At 38.4% G+C, this 23,111-nt stretch overlaps 1 protein-coding gene across 4 annotated transcripts in view; it reads left to right on the forward strand.

Moving 5' to 3' along the window:
* Positions 1 to 1,386: 1,386 nt before the first annotated feature.
* The window catches only part of Btbd10 (BTB domain containing 10), a 67,341-nt gene continuing 45,616 nt past the window's right edge, over positions 1,387 to 23,111 (forward strand). The window contains exons 1-3 of one of the 4 annotated variants that reach the window (XM_042691341.1): positions 1,387 to 3,413; positions 3,681 to 3,766; positions 8,432 to 8,495. The gene's annotated coding sequence lies outside the window, so the exon portion shown is untranslated. The remainder of the gene's footprint in view (positions 3,414 to 3,680; positions 3,767 to 8,431; positions 8,496 to 23,111) is intronic. The other 3 variants (XM_042691343.1, XM_042691342.1, XM_042691344.1) reach the window with 3 other exon arrangements.

The raw sequence follows: 23,111 nt of genomic DNA on the forward strand, positions 1-23,111 counted from the left end.
TTGAAACCATTTTTATTTACCATGTTATAATGTAGGCAATTGTAGAGATCAAGCTGTGCCCTGGGCTAGATATTCTACATTGAATAGAACAGTAGCTTTTAGAATGTACTTTATCATGAGTAACCCCATTTTATGAAGCAGAAGTTTGCTTATTTTATTTTGGTATGGTTATTGGAGCTTGAACTGAAGAGCCTCCTGCTGCTGTCTGGGCTCTTCCATTCAAAGATGGTGCTCTACCACTTGAGCAATGCCTCTGGTTCCAGTTTGCTCAATTTTGAGTACAAATACTGAGGAAGAATGACTTCATTTTGTTTGTGCAAGCCACCAATCACCATTTATTCAGCTTAAATCAAAAGGTACAAACTGATAACTTACTTTCATAGATAAAAAATTTACCATCTATGAATTCAATCATTATGAACATGTAAATGCAGGGGCATATCAAAATCATTCCAGAGGAACTTAAGTCTGTGAGTTTATCAAATACAACAAATAAATGCAATCACCTCATTTGGATCAGATTAAAGAAGGGACACTTAACATTGGTGAATATAATCACCTACCAATCCCTCACTATCAATCCCCTTACTGTATGACTCACAGGATCAGCAGGTGACAAACTCCTGTCTCTAGGAGCTTCCACTCAGCAGAGTCCAGTTTGATATAGCCCACTGAAACTGCCATTGTGCCAAGCTCTGAAACTTGGATGAGTTCTGTGCCTTGAACCAACTCTGTTTTGGCATCTCTGACCCTGAACAGCTATGTGACTGGGATCATTATATTAATGTCTACATACCACTTGCAGTGACTGCATTTTGATCAATTTTCTGGCTCTTATCTTCAGTAAGACTCCTTTGAGCCTCACAGCTGCTTAAATCCTCTTATCTGTAACTGGTATATTTTTGTGAAGTTTAATGGATGATCTGAGAGTTAATATCAATAACAGATTGTGATGGGATAAAAAGAACCAGTGTTTGTCAATGACCACAAGAACCAACTGAAATCACGAATTCTTGGTGACTTAAAGTCTATAAAATTGACGCCTTATAAATTTGTTTTCCAATAAGTTTGGACACTGGGAAGATACAAATATGTCTATGTTGCTGACATAACTTACAACAGTAACCACACAAACTTGTTAATTCATTACTTCTATATCAAACTGCTGGTTTATAAGATTTGTAAATTTTTTTTTTTTTGGGTCCGGTCGTGGGGGCTGAACTCTGGGCCTGGGCACTGTCCCTCAGCTCTTCAGCTCAAGGCTAGAGCTCTACCACTTAAGCCACAGCGCTACTTCCGGCTTTTTTCTTTTTGCTTATGTGGTGCTGAGAAATTGAACCCAGGGCCCCAGCCCATGCAAGCAAGCGCTCTATCACTGAGCCACCTTCCCAGCCCAGGATTTGTAAATTATTGAATAAAACAAATTTGTGGTCTGAATCCATGGCACTACACACTACATATATATTAATACATGCAAACAGTATTTGAAAGTTCTCAGTTAAAGTGAAGTGAATAGGAACTTTACTCGATTTTTCTTTCCCCTTTCTCCCTTTTTGCCTCCCTCCCTTCTCCTCCTTTCCTCTTCTCTATCTTCTCTCATTTCCCATCTTTCTCTTTCTGAATAACTGTATGAAATGAATTCTTTGTATCAAATCTTTTGTTATGTTTCTTGGAAAATTCCTTGAACTAGAAGTTTTTTGTGGTCCTATTAAGTGCTGGGCATATTTTGAATGGAGTCAAAAGTGTGTGTGTGTGTGTGTGCTCATATAAATAAATATTTACCTACAGGGATATTTTTAGCAGCTCTGTGATCTATCAAAGACTTTCTTTAGAACATGAACAGATATATTGAAATAAGGAAATAATCCTCGTTTGACAGACCTTACTATGCCTAGCTTGTGCTTTAGACTTATCTCCTTTGTGCATAGCTTGCAGGAGAAAATATTGATGAGGTTGTTGTTAGGCTTTTTTGTTGCTGGATTTTGTGTGTGTGATTTTTGGCTTGAGGATCTGTATTGCAGAGTTTCCATTGTACATTTTTCAAAGATTATTGGCAATAACAATTTGATACGCGATGACAAAAACCTTTGCTTTCCTTTGGTCTCTGACAGAATGCTTATAATTTGCCCATCTCAACTGCTCCTATGTTTAACATTAAACATCGGTTTGGAAAGTTATCACATGTGGAAAATGGGGGAAATTCTCCTCTGAACTAAACAATGATTAAAGGATTGGCAACGAAGTTATTTCCATAAATCTGTTTCCATACCAAAATTACGTAAATCAGGTTCTCTTCCTTTATTTTGTCCCTTTGCAAGGCGAAAACTTTTTGCTCATCTTTGCAGCTTCAAGGTCTTTCTCTGGTAGTGGTTCTCTTCACCTGGCAGGTGGAGCCTGTGGGGTTAACTCCGCATTCTACTCACACGGCTCCCAGGGGCAGCAAAGTCTTTAGCAAAACGTAATAGGATTAGGGATTTCCCTGTGGCTCTTCTCCCCAGGACACGAACTTGCCTTTTATAATGCACGTCTGGCACTGGGCAGGCTCCGGGCGAGCCGGGCTGAAGCTTTGGGTGGGGGTAGAGGGGGCGGGGACCTCCTCACTGGGGCACGGCTCCTGTCAGGTTGGCCCTCGACGTCCCAATCCGCAGGTGCTTCAGCGGGAACACCGGCTCCCGCCAACTGAACGTCCGCGTGGGGAAGTGGAGCTGGTGGCTCAGAGCGGTAGAGGTTAGCGTTGAGCGAACGAGCTCAGAGACGGCGCCCGAGTTCAAGCCCCACGACGGAAACAAACCCCAAACCAGACAAAACCCAAGCCCGGTGGGTTCCAGAGGAGGAGGGCGCGCCCTTTGGGACCACTGCCTTCCACCGGGTCCGGTCTGTCCCCGCGCGCTCCAAGGCCCCGCCGAGGCGATTCGGGGCTTCCCCTGCCGAGGGCGGGGCGGGGGACCAACCAACTCGCTGCTGGAGACCAGGCCTGCCCTTCTCCCCGGGAAGTCGAGGGGGCTGAGTGGGACTCAAAGCCGACGTCGGTGAGGAGCGGGTCGCACGAAACTTCCCGCCGCTCCGCCAACACGGTCGGTGGACGGCCGACTCACCTCAGGCCCGCCACTGCCTCCACTGCCTTCGCCCTGAGCTTCCCACCCACCTGGGGCGGAGAGTCGCTCTTCTCGCGAGAACACGGTGAGCCTCGCCTCTTCGAATTGCGGGCTCTCGCGAGAAGAGGCTGAGGAGCCGGCCTGCAACCTGCCGGGGGCAGCTCTGGGTAGGCGCAGCCGCCCAAGTGGCCGCCTGGTAACCAACCACCCCGGGAAGGATTCCGTTGACGGGGCAGGGGTGGGGGTGGGGGGCGGCGGAAGGCGTCACCGACGCGGCTCTTGCTTTGATCCTCCGTGACCGCCCAGGAGAGACTACAGGTTCGTCGGGGAAGGGGCTCCTGCGGGCGAGCGCCGTGGCGGCGGCGCGGGAGGTCTGGCTGGCTGGCGGGTGAGGGAGGAAAGAGGGGCGGAGTGCGTGAGAGTCGGGGCCGGGGCCGAAGCGCGGGCGGGAGCCGGGGTGGCGTGCTGGGCCCCGGCGGCGGGCACCCAGCTCGGAGAGGCAGAGGCGGGACTGCTTTTGCGGTTGGCAGTGCGGAGGCCTTTCGCCGGGCATGAAGGCGAGTCCCCCTCATCCTTCTTCTCCAGGGCAGAAGAACCGTGTGCCCCGCCCCTTTCCTGTCATCCTGGGCCTTCGCCGCGACCGCCTGCGGGGGGCGCATCACAATAGCGCGGTGAGTACTTTTCCTGGCGCGGGGGAGCAAGTCTCCCTTTCAGTGAAGAGGAGACCCCCCCCCCCCCCAACACACAGACAATCATGTGCTGGCGTGGGTTTTGTGTGCTCAGACTTGCACGTTATGGTGAAAGCTTTGTTTCCCCAAAACTTGTAGAGAAAAGGTTCTGATTTCTTTCCTCTTCAGATACAAGTCCCCTTAACAACCACCTCCCTTAGCGTGGGGAGAACTTAAGACCTTACTAATTGGTTCGTGTGATTAGTGTTTATTAGTCCTGACCCTAACCAATTGTGTATTTCTCTTTTCTTCTTAGTGTTTTAAATCCACGATAGTAGTCCACACATGCTGAAGATAGTCCCATTTGGCTTGTCACTCGGTGCCTTTCGCATATGAAATTCTTTGAGGAATCTTTATTTTATTTTATTTTTTTTTTAAGAACAACTCTAGATGAAGCAGCACAATATAGTGATTTTACTTGGACATTTGATTTCCTGCTATCCATTCCTTCTATCCAATTTTGTCACTCTTTTTCTTCTTCTTAAATTTTAGAGAAGGGTTTAAGGATACATTTTCAACGAAAAAGCCTATGGAAAATTTTAACGAAAAGATAAACATGTAGGCATATGGGCTAAACGAGTTTCAGTACTGGAGAGAGCATCCCAGGATTGAAATTTGTTCTTGAAACCCAAGAACTGAAGTGTCATTTGTACATCAAGCAGAAAGTAGTAGAAAATACTTGAGAAATGATTTGATGGTAGATTACTGGTAATAAAGTGTGTGAAGAGACTTATTTTTGAAGGTGTAAATGTATTTGATCAATATCCCAAACATTTCTTAAGAATTCTTAATTCTTATGAATTAACTGAAAGTTATATGCATAAAGGAAAAGGAGGATGGGAGATTCTGAATACTGGCCTGTAGTAAGGAACTAAAATGTTAAACTTTTGGTATCATAGCAGTGTTTTTGAGTACTTAAACCTTTTTCTTTGACTCTCAAACAAGCTTTCAGATGGACTTGTTACTTTGTGTATATTATCCTCCTAACCATCTGTTTTGTTCTATTTCATTCTTTATTCAAGGTGTTATAAATTGTTTTATTTTTAATTATGCAATCATAAACAACTAAGTTTTATTTTGTGGCCTTTTACATTTAGATAAATTAATGAAGTATGAAAGATCTGGAAAGTATTATTCACCTTTCATAGGTGATAGGTTATGCGACTCAAACCCACCTGCCTTCAAGGTATTGGACAGGTAATGAAAATGTGATGTTTATTAGAATGTTCAGGTTTTGTCTAAGAGAGTCATCCAGTATTGAGGGCTACCTGATTAGTTCTGTATATGACTATGGTCTTTTAGCCTTTTTAACCTTCTCAGAGAGTACAGGAAATCTAGATTTTTATGTGTAGTCTATTTTAAATATTATGACAGCTAGTTGAAATAATTAAAATAATTTTATGTGAGCCCAATCAAATGCACACCTGTCTATAATTGCATTCTGATTTCTAGGACCTGTGTTATTGGTCAGGTGTAATTTTTGTTTTGTTTCGGTTTTCGTCAGTTGTGGGCTTGAACTCTGTTCAAGCTGAGTGCTGTTCCTAGAGCTTTTTCTCTCAAGGGTAATGCTCTACCACTTTGAGCCACAGTGTCACTTCTGGTTTTCTGGTGGTTAATTTTAATTGGAGGTAAGAGTCTCACTGACTTTCCTACCTGGGCTGGCTTTGAGCCACAGTCCTCAGATCTCAGCCTCATGAGTAGCTAAGATAATAGGTATGAGCCACTGGCACCTTGCTTGTAATAAGTTTTTAACTGGAAATAAAAGAGGCATACATATGTTAATTAGTTTGGAATATCAAACTGTTGGAAGACTTAGGGAAAGCTGTCAAGTCTAATTGAAACCAGTTGATAGGTTTAGTAGCCTTTAAATACATTGGGACAAATTGAACTGGAATTTCCTCAGAAGTCTCTCCACACTTTTAGTTTTTGTGGTTTATTACCTATAGTTACCAATGCCTAAAAATATTAAATGGAAAGTTCCAGGTTTTTTTTTTTCCGGTCATGGGCCTGAACTCTGGGCCTGGGTACTGCTCAGCTCTTCAGCTCAAGGCTAGCGCTCTACCACTTGAGCTCCAGCGCCACTTCCAGCTTTTTCTGCTTATGTGGTGCTAAGGAATCGAACCCAGGGCCTTATTCATGCAAGCCAAGCACTCTGCCACTGAGCCACCTTCCCAGCCCCCCAGAAATAGTTTTTACATTTCAAATTGCATGCTATTCTGAGCAACATAACGAAATCTTGTGACTTCCCCTTTGTCCTTCTTGGGATGTGAATTTGCACTGTATATGCTACCCATCCCTCAGTTACAGTTATGTTGGCTACTAGAGGGATTGTTAAAGAACCCTTATTTTACTTAATCCTTAAGTGTAAGAATAATGATCCTGACAATTCAGATATGATGAGAAGCCAGAGAGTGCTTCCTTTATTTATTTATTTATTTAATTTTTTTGCCGGTCATGGGGCCTGAACTCTGGGTCTGGACGCTGTCCCTCAGCTCTTCAGCTCAAGGCTAGTGCTCTACCACTGGAGCCACAGTGCCACTTCCGGCTTTTTCTGTTTATGTGGTGCTGAGGAATCGAACCCAGGGCCTCATGCTTGCAAGGCATGCACTCTACCGCTGAGCTTCCTTCCCAGCCCCCAGAGAGTGCTTCCTTTAAATTGAAAAAAAAAAAATTAAAGTTCTTGGCTTTGTAAAGAAAGAAAAAATTGTATGGTTGTTGAAATAATAAGGTGGTTAAGATCTAAAATAAAATATTTTGAGGAGTTGAGTGCTGGTAGCTCTCACCTGTAATTCTAGTTATTCAGAAGACTGATCTGAGGATCATGGTTGAAAGCAAGCCTGGACAGTAAAGTCTGTGAGACTCTTATCTCTAGTTAACCACCAGAAAACCAGAAGTGGCACTATGAATCAGAGTGGTAGAGCACTAGTAGCCTTGGCAAAAGTGCTCAGGGATAGTGCCCAGGCCCAGAATTCAAGCCCTAAGATCAACCCCCCAAAAATGTATATATATATATATTTTTTTGAAAGGCTATCTTTACATCTTTTATTACAATATATTTCCACCATTGTTTTGTAACAATAGTTATGTTAGTTATTGTTAATCTTTTATTGTACTACTTTAAAAATTAAACTTTAGGTATTTGTGTGTTTAAAAATAGTGTGTGTGTGTGTGTGTATGTGGTTCATTTGGTACTACCCAAAGATTCAGACATCCATTCAGGTATATCCATTCAAGTCCACCATCCAGGTAGGCTTGAAGCATATACCCCCAATATTGGGGGGATACTATATTAATATTTTAACTGTGGAAATAACTAAAGAAAAACTTCTCAGTATTTATAATTTAAGTAGAATTTAGAGTGAAGTTGATTTATACCTGTCTTGTAAAACACACTGGTTCATTTTTAAGTTTTTATTATACTTGCACTTAATGTGTAATATTAAAGCCCTTTACAATCATTTTAGTGTTTGAATGTTTATATTGTTTGCTGTATTAGTCTACATTTTTTACTTGGGTATTAACTTTTACTCGATGAAAGTCTCATCTCCTGGAAGATGGGGAGGGAGAGTTTTGGAAAGGGATGAGGCAAATATGATGTGAAGGAAACACTTCTGTGCCTCTTGTCTTTATTGTCCATTAAAAGATTATATTTTTTGTAACAATAGATACTTTGGTTAGAGTTTGTGCCTTATATAAATTAGAGTCGAATGATACTGTGGGATTGAACCTTGGATTAAAACTCATTTATTTATTAGTTGGAAGTACTTTAATCACATAATCTGATTCTTGCCTAGTTGGGTTGTGGGAAACAGGCATTTTGGAAGTAAGACCTAAGAAAGAGATAGAACACACACACACACACACACACACACACACACACACACACACACACACACACACACACACACACACACACACACACACACACACACACACACACACACACACACACACACACACACACACACACACACACGGGGCAAAGTGAGGGAACTGACTAGAGGTGAGGATAAGAAGAATTTAGATGGGGAATAGAATTTTGAAAAGGAAGCCAGTTAAGTACCTTTTTGTCTTTGAAGTTTTACAAAGAGGACTGACTTACAAGGACTAAAGGACTTAACTTTATCATAGTTCATGCAAAGACTACATAGGATACTTAAAAAGAATCAGGACATCTTTGGAAATTTACAGACTTTTTTTTTTGGCTTTTCTGGTCTAGCTAGGCTAGTATCTCTAATCCCTGTCTCTCAGGAATAAGAGGTAAAAGAGGAGGAATTATGTATTGTCATTGTTATATGTTCATTTTTGAGAGTTTTAAAAACCTTTTGAGAGCTTTGTGTTTAGTATTTGTGAAGACTGAGCTTGTTGAGGGAGTGGAACGCCATCATTTTCCTTTCCTAGTGTTTCTACAGTGACTTGTAAACCAGGAAATTCTTTCCTGGAAGTAGCTTTCTGCCCCTACCTCCTCTCATCCTCTGAAATATCCTCCCAAATAAGAATCTGGAGAAACTAGGAGGAGGAATTGACTATATTTTTCTTGATGCCTTCCAGTTCTGTTTTTGGAACTCCAAATTCTTAGGATATATTTTCTATTCATCTGTATGGTAGGTTTATTGAACTTACTGGACTCTTACACGAGAGAAGGAAATGGAACACCTACAGTTATAACTGGGTAAGTTTAATTTATAGTTGAAGTAATCAAAAGCTTCTTGGCTTCGTTTCATTTATATTTTTGTTCTCATTTGCTAAATTCCTTTATTTTCTTCTTTTGTGTTGGTTCTGAACTAAAAGGAAAGGGGGAGGAAGTAGTTATGATGTTTGTTATTGGAGGAAAAATTGTAGGTTGAGCCATCCTAATCTTAAAATCATTTCAGAAATGCGCTAAAAATCTATATGTTACTCGGCATTGACATGGCATCACAAGACTGATGATTCAGTGTACACAAACTTTGTTTCATGTGTAAATTAGATAAAATTATTGTACCTTCAGGCTATAAGTTACAAATGAATGTTGTGTTTAGATTGGAGTCTTATTTCCAAGATAACATATTACGTGTATGTAAATATTCTGAAGAATCCAAAAAGTCTGAAATTTGAAATACTAATGATGCCAAGCATTTCAGATAAGGGTACACTCAGCTTGAGATACACTCAAACTTGTTTTAGAATTTTATTTTTTTCTGTAATAGAATATTTGGGCTTAAGCTAATGTTGCATTTATACTACTATGTTGGTTTACTTTGGGAACCTTAAAACCTACACCTACCTTACTGAGAAGCTAGCAAACTAGAACTCATAGGTGGCTAATTAGAATTCAATGAGATGCTCACTGGGAGAGGACTAAGAGGTTAATGTTAAATGCTAAGTATAGGTAGTGGGAGTTCAATGAACCAAGTATTGCTTTCAGTACATTTTGGATCGGAGTTGCTTAATTTACAGTGTTTGCAAATATTCCAATATCTAAAAAACTTGAACATGTGAAACACTTTGAATACTCAACCTGTTCGAAAATAGTAGGATGTAACAAGCAATGAGTTTATGTTAAATATGGCACCTTATATCACAGATTCTGAAGATTTTAAGATATCTTTGTCAAAAAAAACATCCTTTTTAAAACTTGTCAGTAGTAGAATTTTTCTGTTTAAAAATGTTAAGTTACCATGTAATATGGTAACTGAGTAACTGGTAATTGGTATCTGAGAGGATTAGTGCTCCCCTCTCCAATCTTTAGTGATAGAAACCATCAAATGCTCAGCTGTCATATATAAAATGGAGTAGTATTTGCATATAACTTATACATAATAAATCTTTCCATATACTTTAAATCATTTCAGAAATTACTTACAATACCTATTACAATGCAAATGTTATACAAGTAGTGGGAATAATGACAAGAAAAGTCTATATAATCCTCATGGGTATGAGGATTGAATCGTGATGAAATGTGAGAATACTGAGTGCTGCCTATTAATTTTTATCTTTGTGATTCAAATGAGTGATCTATTAGTATTTCTGATCACAAACTGAAATTAACATTCAGTATTTAGCTGGAATGAGATGAGATTTTTGTCACAGTGAATCACTGATTGAAGTACTACTTGGTTAGAAACTATGAATATTTTTCTAAGGTCATTTAAAATTGTACTACTTTTCTGTTAGGAATGGGTCATTTGGGAACATTTAGATCTGAGTTTAAAGCCCACTGTTTGCTCTACGACATTTAAGTTGCTTAACTTCTCTAAGCCTTTTTTCTCTCACATGGAAAAAACGTGAAGCAAACATTTTCTGGAATTTTTCTTAAAGTATATAACAATGCTATATAAATAGTAAAATGATGTATAAATGCAAGTTTTGAGAATTTTGTTCTCTGTTTATGTCCAGAAAATAGATTTCTGGCATCATTGCCTCATACTCTTCAGCCCCTCTACTTCTAGTGACTTTGAGACACATTCATCAGATCATATTGATATCTACCAGTCTCATTTGGAGGGGACAAGTTCAGTGGGCCATTTACAGCCCAATAGGGAACTCTTTTTTCCTATCGTGGCTTTCATTTACTTATATTTGGTTTTCTATGTAATTTAAGTGCGAGGTGGAAAAATAGCAGAGAAAAGAGAATAGATTACAGAGAGATGGTATAGCATTTAAAAAAGTCATCTATGGGTTGGACTTCTGTGGCTCATGCTTGTAACACTAGTTACATTAAACCAGAAGTCTGATACAAGTGGTAGAGATTTAAGAAGAAGCAAGCCAAGAGAATTTAAGGGCCGAAATTCAATCCACAGTTCTGTGCTCCCTCCCTGCAAAAATAAGACATTTATTGGGAAACTATTATCTGCATCTTAAAAATGAGCATTTTTGGGGGGGGGGTGGGGTCTGGTCATGGGGCCTGAACTCTGGGCCTGGGCGCTGTCCCTCAGCTCTTCAGCTCAAGGCTAGCGCTCTACCACTTGAGCCACAGTGCCACTTCCAGCTTTTTTCTTTTTGCTTACGTGGTACTAAGGAATCGAACCAGGGCCTCATGCGTACAAGGCAAGCGCTCTACCACTGAGCCACCTTCCCAGCCCCCAAAATGAGCACATTTTATTGTTTGGCTTATTGCACTTTAAGATCTTTGGTTAATTTTGTTTATAGCTGATGAGTAGAAAATTATCCTGACTTTTCTGTTTGTAGACTACATTAAATGTCAGCTTAAAAATAAAGTTTAAAGCCAAGTTCTGGTGGCTCATGCCTGTAATCCTAGCTACTCAGGAGGCTGAGATCTGAGGATCTCAGTTTGAAGCCAGCCTAGGCAGAAAAGTCCATGAGAGTCATCTCCAGTTAACCATTCAAACAAAGTGACACTGTGGCTCAAAGTGATAGAACCCTAACCTTGATCAAAAAAGCTCAGGGACAATGCCCAGTCCCTGAACTCAAGTCCATGACCAACAAATAAGTAAAACAAATAAATAAATAATTTTAAACTCAGATGCCTACAAATCTCAAGTACCCAAGTCATATCATATAACTGTTTAAAAATAATTTTTATGCTGCCTACTTTCAGATGAGCATGCAAAGTATTTTAAAATTGATTATTGTTCTAAATAAAATACTAGAATTTGTTATTTCTTAGAATCAAGCAGTGTAATCTGTTCCTTTCATGCTTTTCAGCTCAACTCTTTTTTGTCATTTTGGTGCCAGTTCTAGGCCTTGATATCAGAGCCTGAGCACTGTCTATGAGCTTTTTTGCTCACTAATAGTGCTCTGTCATTTAAGCCTCAGCTCCATTCTTTTGGTCGTTAATTGGAGATAAACATCTCAAGAACTTTCCTTTCTGGGATAGCTTTGAACCATGATCCTCAGATCTCAACCTCCTGAGTATCTAGGATTACAGGTGTGAGCCAACGTTGCCCAGCTCTTCAACTCCTTATTCATTTAGGTTTTATTGTTTTGACAGTGTGAGGGATTCAAACCCAGAGCCTTGAACCTGGAATGCTAGACAGTATTCTACTTCTTGGCCACACTTCCAAGTCCCTTTTAAAGTTTTCTTAGATTATTCTATCTATAATGATTTAGGCATTTAGGAAAATTAAAGGAAGTTCAAACAACATAGATTATATTTGAATTAATATTTATATATGTTAATTTATCATGTAATCTTCATTTAAGACATTATATTCTTTAATACAGAGAGACTATAATGTGTTATATTTAATCAACTCCTTTTTGAAATTTAATGTCTCCAATTTTCTCTGTTGTAAATGCTTTGATAAAAGTAATTTTTTTTGGTCAGTTATAGGGCTTGAGCTCAGGGCCTAAGTTCTGTCCCTGAGCTCTTTCACTCAAGGCTAGAGCTCTACCACTTTGAGCCACAGCTGCACTTCTGATTTTCTAGTGGTTAATTGGAGATAGGAGTCTTAATAGACTTTTCCTGCCCAGGCTGGCTTTGAACTGCAGTCCTTAGATCTCAGCCTCTTGAGTAGCTAGGATTACATACATGAGCCACCAGCACCCAGATGATAAATACATTTTTTTTAAGGATAAAAATTTAAGAGTTCTTGTGTCAGAGTATGTGGAATTTTCAAAGTTTATCAATTTATACTTCTACAAACTTGGATACCTACTTTTCTAGTACTTCACCCATCAGTAGTTGTCATTAAAAAACAATAAATTGAACATCTGATTTAATTTGGTTTTCCCTTAGTGAATGATGTTAAATATTTATTTCTTCCCCACTTTTTTTTTTGGGGGGGTGGGGGTCAGTTGTGGGCTTAAACTCCCATCGTGGGCACTGTCCCTGAGCTCACTTTTTTTTTTTTGGGTCCGGTTCTGGGGCCTGAACTCTGGGCCTGGGCGCTGTCCCTCAGCTCTTCAGCTCAAGGCTAGCACTCTACCACTTGAGCCACAGCTCCACTTCCGGCTTTTTTTTTCTGCTTATGTGATGCTGAGGACTCGAACCCAGGGCCTCAAGCATGCAAGGCAAGCGCTCTACCACTGAGTCACCTTCCTAGCCCCCTTAGCTCACTTTTTTTCAAGGCTAGTGCTCTATCACTTTGAGCCACAGTACCATTTCTGGTTTTCTGGTGGTTAAGTGGAGGTAAGAGTCTCACAAACTTTACTGCCCAGGCTGGCTTTGAACCGCAATCTTTAGATCTCAGCCTCCTGGGTAATTAGGATTACAGGTGTAAGTCACCAGTACCCTGCTGTTTCTTAATATTGTAATTTGTTAGTTCACAAACTTGGTTCATTTTGTTATTTGTTCACTAACTTTGTCCATTTTTATAATATTTAGATTTTAGTTACATACTTAAATTTTTCTCATATTTAAGACTGACCTTTAATATTGTAAAAGTTTTAGTTTGTCACCTATTTTTTGTAATTAAAATATTTTTATGATATAACCTAATGCTTCTTGAAAGCTGCTCTTTAGTCCTAATTCTAGTCTCTTTTGGTTTCTCTAGTCTTAGCAGAAAATTTTGCAGGTAGCTAGCAGTAAGTATTCCTATTTCTGATATTAGCAGTGCTTAGATTAAAAGTATTTTTCTTTGGCTATGCTGTAGCAATTTTTTTATCTATCCTGAGAATCAGTTAAATATTTGCCTATCCATTTTTCTTTTCCCTTTTTTTCTTTTTTTTTGGTTGGTTGTGGGGCTTGAACTCTGGCTTGGGTGCTGTCCCTCAGCTCTTCACCTCAAGGCGAGTGCTCTACCACTTGAGCTACCGTGCCACTTCCGGTTTTCTGGTGGTTTATTCGATATAGGAGTCTCACGGTCTTTCCTGCCTGGGCTGGCTTTGAACTGCAATCCTCAGATCTCAGCCTCCTGAGTAGCTAGCATTATAGGCGTGAGCCACTGCCACTCGATTTTTTTTTTTAAAATTTTTAAAAAGTCACTTTTTAAAAAATTGCTTTTTGGCAATCTGGAATTTGAGAGAAGAAATAAGAAAGGAAAGTTCTTTGCTAGAACAGCCAAATAATGTTTATGGAATAGTATCTATCTTTCTGTCTCTTAGGGTTTGAAATGTATCACAAAGACTCACCAGTTTCTGGGTAGGATATTGGATAGGTTGTGTGTTAAAGATGAAAGATAATATAAAATGGTGGGAAAAAGCCACTAAATTTTGTGAACCTCATCCTGCTTATTAAGGTAAGTATTGAAATAAGCCTCAATTCAGTCACTTTGGATTGTAAGAAAACAGTTTTCATTTTGTTAAAGTGGAATATTGCCTTTAATACTAAACCACTGAGACATCTAATGTCTTTGTTGGCCAGATTTTTATCTTAGGAAAAGTTTAAAGTTCTGTAAGAATAGCATTTACAACAAAAAAAAAACTTCTTTATTGGTGAAGGTTCTAATATTCTTGCAACTGATGGCAGATATGGTAGCTACTATCCATATGTGAGACTAAGTTAATTAAAAAGGAAAATGAAAATTTTAGTTCTTTAATTGTAGCTACGCTTCATAAATTAATATGGCTGCATTTTATACAGTGAAACTATAGAACATTTCCATTATTACATAGAATTCTATTGGGGAGGATCACAGTCTAGAACTTGAATCATATTTAGAACCTTTTTCTAGTCTATTGAGTTGATGGAAGATATACAATCAAAAAAATCTGAAAGTAAGTAATCTGAAGGTAAGGGGAATATCCCTGTAGTAGTATAGTAAAGATTATATGAAAAAAAAAAAGTATCATGGAGGAAAAGAAGAAAGTGCTGTTTGAGTCTTTTGTTTAAAAGCTGTAACTTCTTAGAAGTTGGATGTAATCTCCTTTAATTTTAGGTACTTTAGCAGCTTACACAGGCTTTGCCTATATTAAAAATATGTCAAGGTAATTTGCTTTAAGGTATTTTTAGTTTTAAAGGAAAAACTTTGGTAATAACAGCAACTATAAGCTGGGCACTGGTGGCTCACACCTGTAATCCTAGCTACCCAAGAGGCTGAGATCCAGATCAAATCTAGCCTGGGCAGGAAAGTCCATGAGACTCTTATCTTCAATAAACCACCAGAAAACCAAAAGTGGTGCTGTGGCTCAAGTGGTAGAGCACTAGCTTTGAGCAGAAGAGCTGAGGGACAGCGCCCAGGCCGAGTTCAAGCCCCATGATGACAAAAACAAAACCCAAAACATAGCAACTATACTATACTAAGCATAGAAAACAAAGTATATTTCTCTAAACAAAAAAATAATATACTTTCTAGTGAGTTTTAAGAACTTAGCACTATAAAGTGTATTTGGTTACTTAGAAAGCTAATCATTTAGTGCAAGTACTTTGTAAGTGCTCAATTAAGATTGTAAAGGTTATCAAACATTTATTGAGCCACTTGTGTTAAGAAAAGAATAAATGAAAGAAGCTTTTTTTTTGTGGTGGTTGTTGGTTGTGGGTCTTGAACTCAGGGCCTGGGCACTGTCCCTGAGTTCTTTTACTCAAGGCTAGCACTCTACCACTTTGGTCACACTTGCTACTTCCAGTTTTCTAGTGGTTAATTGGAAATAAGAGTCTCACAGAGTTTTCTGGGCTGGTTTTGAACCTCGATCCTCAGATCCTAGTCTCCTGAGTAGCTAGGATTTCAGGCAGGAGCCACCAGTGATACCTTGATTAGGAAATGAACAACCTAGATGTGATGATGTTAGAAAGCTGAGGCCAGACAAGTGGCTGTTCAAGGCCTGTCTGGGCTACAAAATGATACTCAATTTTAAAACAAACCCAATATAAAGCAAAAAGTGAACGAAATTTGAGTAGAAATTCTGCACAGTTATTAATTTTTGGAGGGGATGAGGTTATAGTGTAGTGGTAGAGTACTTGTTTAGCATGCTTATAGCCCTGAGTTCCATCTCTAGTACTGTAAAAACATGCTATTTCGACTATAACAAATTAGAAAAGGATAGCAGTTTTTTTTGTGAAATAAACAGTATTTTTGGAGGGAATTCTTAGGCTTATTTGATAATATCTTTAAAAATTATTTCTCAGGCCGGGTGCCGGTGGCTCATACCTGTAATCCTAGCTACTCAGGAGGTTAAGATCTGAGGATCGCTGTTCAAGGTCAGCCCAGGCAGAAAAATCTGTGAGACACTTATCTCCAATTAACTACCAGAAACTTGGAAGTGGAACTGTGGCTCAAGTGGTAGAGTGCCTGCCTTGAGTTGAAGAGTTCAGGGACAGCACCCAGGCCCAGAGTTCAAGTCCCACAACCAACAAAAAAAGAAAAAAAATCAGAATGCTATTTCTACTTTCTTGACATGTGTTTCCTGAATGCAGAAATTAAATTATTATTTTGTAATCATTTGAGGGTAAAATTTACATGATTTGTGCTCTGTGTGTTTCTTCCCTCCTTCCCTTCCTTACCTCCCTCCCTTCTTTTATTTCCAGTAAACTACCAAATAGCCAGAAGTGGAGCTGTGGCTTAAGTGGCAAAGTGGTAGCCTTGAGCAAAACAATCCCAGGGACAGTGCCCAGGCCTTGAGTTCAAGCCCCAGGAATGGCACACACATACTAAAAAAGTAACCGAAAGCTAAGACTTTATAAATATTCGTACTTTGTATTTCCTGTGCATTAGTGTATTACATGAAATGCCCTTCAATTTCTTTCATCTTAATTGATGTTACTGTTAAAGTTTATATACAAATTATACAAAGCTATTGGGACACAGAAATAAATTATACTTTGTTCTTGTCCTCAAGGATTTTACAGTATTGGGAATATTAGGCAGAAACATTCTGCCAATGAATATGTATTGACCATATGCAAAAAATAAAAAACTGCTACATTATATACATATATGTATACTATGCATACATTTTTCTTAAAAAAAATTTAAAAACATTTTAAGAAAATTTCTGTAACAGCCTTCAATATATGTATAAAATTTAAATATAGGGATACAATAAAGAATAAGTTTTTCTTTTAATTTATCATTATTTAGAGGCAACTAGTCATGTTTTTTTTTATGTGATATCGTAGATATTATTTTAAATCGGCCTTTTGTTTAATACTTTAAAGGGTAAGTCATGGGGCTGGGAAGGTGGCTCAGTGGTAGAGCTCTTGCCTTGCATGCATGAGGCTCTGGGTTCGATTCCTCAGTACCACATAAGCAAAAAAGAAAAAAGCCGGAAGTGGCGCTGTGGCTCAAGTGGTAGAATGCTAGCCTTGAGCTGAAGAGCTGAGGGACAGCGCCCAGGCCCAGAGTTCAGGCCCCACCACCGGACCCAAAAAAAAAGTAAGTCATGTTGTTATGTATCAGTAGAGACTGCAAATACTTAACACATTGTATAACTAGTTACTACCTGTATCTGTAGTTTTGTTCATTTTTCTTTTCCATCTGCTATTGTGCCCATTTAAGTTATTATTTTATTCTTTTCAGTTACAGTTGGATTGCCTTTTTTTAAGAATAGTTTTTCACTTCTGTACTGAAATTCCTTTGTGTTAGTCATCAAAATAATTTTCTTACTTTAGTTCCTTGGATGTGCTTTCCTTTGAGTGCTTTAAAAAGTCTTTGCGCCGGGCGCTGGTGGCTCACGCCTGTAATCCTAGCTACTCAGGAGGCTGAGATCTGAGGATCGCGGTTCAAAGCCAGCCCGAGCAGGAGAGACCATGAGACTCCTATCTCCAATAAACCACCAGAATTATATTCTTTTTGTTTGTTTTTGTTGTTTCTTTAACACTCAGGGTTTAACTTAAGGACTTCCCAATCTAGGTGCAGGAAGTCCCTCTTGCATCTATATAATTTGGTGGTCAGCCCAAAATTTGGGCAGAGATAATATTTAGATTCTGAAATTTATCTTCTCTGTAGGTCTTTTCTTTCTGAGAATTTCCTTTTAATTTCTGGCTCATCTGCTAATTGTGGTCTCTGTTCTCAGATTAAACAACTTTCTGCTGCTTGAGCTTTGTATACTAAGGGAATATCTCTGTTATAACATCATACTCATAGATCTCTTTCCATGGGACTTTCAAAGATAGATTCTTCTATAGTTTGTGTTTCTTTCCCCCTAAGTTTTTTTTTTTTTGTCATCTCTTCCATCTGCCTTTGTAATTAATCTGTTATCCAGAAATCTGAGCATAGTTTATGTTCTGACTTTGGGTCTCACTGTTCTGTGATTCTTTTGCTCCTGCTATATCTGCCTCGTATTTCCACATGGATTTCCAATCCTTAAGTTTTTCAACTAAATTGAACTATGTGACTGGTTTCCTTCACCATATTTGTGAAGGCACTCAACCAACAATCTTGGAACTGAACTTGTAATCTTGTTCCTTCCATTTGTAGTTTTTCCAGAGTAAACTCTCCTTCCACTACTTTTTGCTTTTGGACATTTTACCATTTCAAAATAGGTGTTTTTGTTGTTGTTGTTGGTGGTGGTGGTGGTGGTCATGGGGCTTGAGCTCAGAGTGTGGGTGCAGTTCCTAGGCTTTTTTTTTTTTTGCCCAAGGCTAACACTCTACTGATTGAGCCACATGTGGCTCCACTTCTGATTTTCTGATGGTTAACTGGACATAGGCTTCCTGCCCCAGATGCCTTGGAACTCCAATCCTCAGCCTTCTGAGTAGCTAGTATTATAGATGGGAGCCACCAGTGCTCAGTTTCAAAATAGGTTTTAAAAAATAGCTTATCCTAACTTTTCTGCAGGAAGGCTTGCACAATCACACCGCCTGTCTGCATTTGCAAAAGGATTCCTTTTCATACTTCATTTCCATTTTTTAAAAAGTTGTTTCTACTTGTTTTGTGTTTGTTGTGAATATCTGTATTATGTTCAGTCCTGCAAGGTCTTCTAGCTCTTGATGCTGTTAAAAAATGACTGTTACATTATATTCCATGGGGAAATTTAAAGTGTTTTAACAATCATAAAGAAATTTAAACATTTCTAGAAAAATTTCAAGGCTTTCGTGGTGGTTAGACATTATATGTTGTTTGCTTTTTTTTGGGTGGTATACTCTTTCTTTCATACCTAACGATGGAGGTTCATCGAATGATCCTTAAGTTCCTGGTTTCTTTCTAGGTCCCTATGATGGCTCTTGGTCAGTACAGAATTAACTATATGAACTTTCAGGTGTTCTTTTGTCTGCTGGGATCAAGCAGTTTATTCTTTGGGGCTATTTCTCTTCCTTTTAGTCCTTTACATATAGGAAATGTTACTTTAGGATGTTTAGCTGGCTCAGATGTCTTCCGTCTAGTCAGTGTTTATTTCCTATACCCTTGAAGGCTGTCTTTTGCTCCTCATCCTCTCCTTCATTGTTCCCTTTCTCATACCTGTCAGGAATGTCTCCTCAGTAATCCTAAGACTTGAATTGCTTCGCAATTTAAGAAATAAATATAATTTCATGTCAATTGAAAAGCTCTTATGTGATAACACTGTTTACACTGAGATACCCATGGGATGATCAAAGCCACAAAATGGCTGAGGTTAAGAAGAGATACTTGTTGGAGTAAACAAAAAAATTCCTAAATACTTAGCTTGGTATATTAGAAAGAAGATGGGTTTTTGCTTTAACTGTGATTATTTTTTTTTCCTTTTGATGGTACTGGATTGTACTGGATGGTACTGGATTTGCTAACTTTGATTGAGCTACACCTGAGTCCTTAACCTGAAATTTAAGTCAAACTTTAAGTTAAACTGAAATCTTTAGTTCTATGATTTTTCTCATATGAAATAGGATAATATAGGGTTAAAGTTTTAAATAGAATGGTTTTAAATAATAAGTATCTTAATTTCTTAGTTCATTGATACCTAGTAAGAACAAGAGAAAATGATCTACACTTTTTTAGAAGTTCTTCAGTGGATCATAATAATTAGTAGTACTATCTGAAATACTGTCCTGGGAACACTTATTTATTATGACTGTTGTTTTGAAAATTCTGTGAAGAGTCTGTTTTTTATATGTTAGTATTCAAAAGAAGAGAAAGTACTTGAGTCACCCTTTTCTCATTTGGCTTTTGGTAATTTCATGAAAAACAAACAAGACATATGTACCTCACCAATATGTCCCAGCTGTGTATAGATGATTTCTAGATTGTTTGGGATTCAAATTGTTTCTATTGTCTAAAAATGAAAAGTGACATATTTTCTGGAACTGTTTCCAGTAGTCCAGCAATTTATTGACAATTGTTCTATAAACAACAATACATTTAGTTTGCCAAATATGATATAGACATTGGGGTTTCAGTGCCAAATTTTAAAAGAACTTTTTATGGTAAAATGGTTAGATATAGGAAATGGAGAGCCATTAAAAGTTTTTCGAAAATAATTTTGGTTATGGTAGGGCAAATGGTCAATTAAGTGGTTGTAAAAACTTCAGCCAAGAGCTTATTGATAGATGACACGATTGAAATGAAGGCAGCAGCCTTATGAATTAACAGGGAGAAAAGGAGTGAAAAGAACATTTTGAAATAGATTTGATGTGTGAAAAAGAAGTCAAGGATGACTCTAAAGGGGGAAGCTATGTTGATTTCTTGAGAATTTAGATTGAAATAATGAATAAAGGAAATAGTGTTTGTAGTGTGTATAAATCCTGATATTCTCAGGGATTTGATCCTGATATTTTGGGGGGAAAGGTTTTTTTTGTTTTTGTTTTTGGTCTACTGGCTCCTTTAACTTAGCAATCAGAAAAAAGAGAGAGGCTGGGAAGGTGGCTCAGTGGTAGAGCGCTTGCCTTGCATGTGTGAGGCCCTGGGTTTGATTCCCCAGCACCACATAAGCAAAAAAAAAAAAAGCCAGAAGTGGCGCTGTGGCTCAAGTGGTAGAGCGCTAGCCTTGAGCTGAAGAGCTGAGGGATAGTGCCCAGGCCCAGAGTTCAGGCCCCACGACCGGACCCCCTAAAAAAAAGAAAAAAGAAAATAGAGTCCTAAAGAACACTTAAGATTTAATGGATAAAGCGTAGAGTAGCCGGGCGCTGGTGGCTCATGCCTGTAATCCTAGCTACTCAGGAGGCTGAGATCTTAGGATCACGGTTAGAGCCAGCCTGGTCAGGAAAGTCTGTGAGAATCTTAGCTCAAATAAACCACCAGAAAACTGGAAGTGGCACTGTGGCTCAAGTGATAGATAGAGCACTTGCCGTGAGCCGAAGAGCTGAAGGACAGCAGCCAGGCCCAGAGTTCAAGCCCCATGACCAACCCCCCCCAAAAAAAAGAGAGAGTAGGGTAGCATATAATAATTTTGAGACAGATAGGAAAGAGGTGGAGGATAACATGCTTTATTGAACCATGTAAGAGTCTTTTTATCTCTTATTAAATTTTTTCTGAGGAATATGGTCTGACTTACTTTAGCATCTTGTAAATTGTAGGTCATATTGTAATAGCTGATTATTAAGTGCTTGAATGAGTGAATTAAATAAAACAAATAGGTCACAGAGAGTTGTTAAAACTGAAGAGATCATTAGACATTACAAAACATAATGTATGTCAGTTGTCTTTTTTATTTATAGTGATAAATTTTAAATAGATTCATGTATAGAAAATGTCATTTTTTTTCCAAATATTGCTATCAGAATTCTACTTTTTTTTTGCCAGCATGTTTATCTTCCTAGGACTATTAAATGTAAGGGGTGAGGAAAAATCTTTCACATGATAATACACAAATTTTATTGACAAATGAAGTGTAAATGTTTTTGATAACTTTCAACTGCGTATTTCTCACTTTGAATCAATTAGGAAAATAGACTGATATTTTCCTGCTGCTAGATGTGTACCAGCCACTGTAACGGTGGTAGGAGATTGTATCTCAATTTGCCTTATTCATTCCTTTGTGGTTAATATTTTTGGCCACTGTCTGCCATGGTTTAGGATTTATATATATATATATATATATATATATATATATATATATATATATACATATATATATATAAATATACATATTATTATTATTATTTCTTTTTGCCAGTCCTGGGCTTGAACTCAGGGCCTGGGCACTGTCCCTTACCTTCTTTTGCTCAAGCCTAGTGCTCTACCACTTGAACCACAACACCACTTTTGGCTTTTTCTGTTTATGTGGTACTGAGGAATTGAACCCAGGGCTTCATGCTATGCAAGCACTCTACCGCTAAGCCACCTTCCCAGCCTTGATATTTGTTTATTTTTGATGGTAGCTTTTTTTTTTTTTGTGGGCAGGGATAGTGAGGGTTGAACTCGTGCTTCACACTTAGGCAAGCATGCTTAACACTTTAGCCACACTCCTAGTTCTTTTGGCTTTAGTTATTTTTCAAATAGGGTCTTTGTATCTTTTACCAAGGCTGACCTCAGACCACAGTCCTTCTTTGTATGTTTTCTTTCTCTCAGTAGCTGGGAATACAGATATGATCCATTACCCCTGGCTCAGGTCTTAGATTTTTTTGAGATAGGGTCTCCCTAGTAGCTCAGGCTGGCCTTTGAACTCTTGATTCCCTAAGTTATACCAAGCTGGATTCAAAAAGTTAATGAGTTTATCTTTGGTATTTGTTGTGATACTGAGTTTTATAGAAGATATCATATAAAACTCAAGAAGATAGAGTATTTTTCCTATTCTGGAATTTCTCTTTGACTTTTATGTACAACTTTACCTTATTTCCCTCCATCAAATCTAGTGTAGAAAGATACAGAGAAAGGGGGCTGGGAAGGTGGCTCAGTGGTAGAGCGCTTGCCTTGCATGCATGAGGCTATGGGTTCGATTCCTCAGCACCACATAAGCAGAAAAACAAATAAAAAAAAAAAAAGAAACAGAGAAAGAACACTGGAGCTGATGGCAGGAAATCTGTTTTCCTACTCAACTTTATAAAAGTTGTAAAACAATTTGAGCATTTGTTCAATTTTCAATTTTTGCTTTTGTTTCTTACCTCTAAAAGTCCAATGTGAGCTACTTTCAAATGAATACTTTAGTCCGCACATTTTTCCAATTGGAGACTTTTGTGTTATAAATTGTCATTGCTTTTCTTTTCTTTTCTTTTTTTTTGTAATTCCTCTATTGACCAGTATTGTAAAGTTCGGCTAAGTAAAATTGTGAGGATGTTTTCTGTTCTGTATGTGGAAATTGTGATGCTTAACTTGCAAAGTGGTTGAGAAGAATAAATGGGAGAGTGACTATACTTGTAAAATGCTTTTTTTTTTTTTTTTTGGCTGTCTCATAAAGCTACTGGAGTTTCTTATGATTGTATACTACTATAGGAGATTTACCAAGCACAAACCTCATATGTGAAAAGAAGTATATGAATAATTGATAGAAACATTTTGTGATAATTACACTATAAAGAAACATCAGGATGTTTATATATAATTATTTTTGAGCAGAAATTTACTTTATACTCAGCTTCTTCAATTTGAATAAAGAAACTGTAAGGGTTGCCGAA

Source organism: Dipodomys spectabilis, unplaced genomic scaffold (assembly GCF_019054845.1).
Source record: "Dipodomys spectabilis isolate Male_0828 unplaced genomic scaffold, ASM1905484v1 ptg000145l, whole genome shotgun sequence".
Lineage (NCBI taxonomy): Eukaryota > Metazoa > Chordata > Mammalia > Rodentia > Heteromyidae > Dipodomys > Dipodomys spectabilis.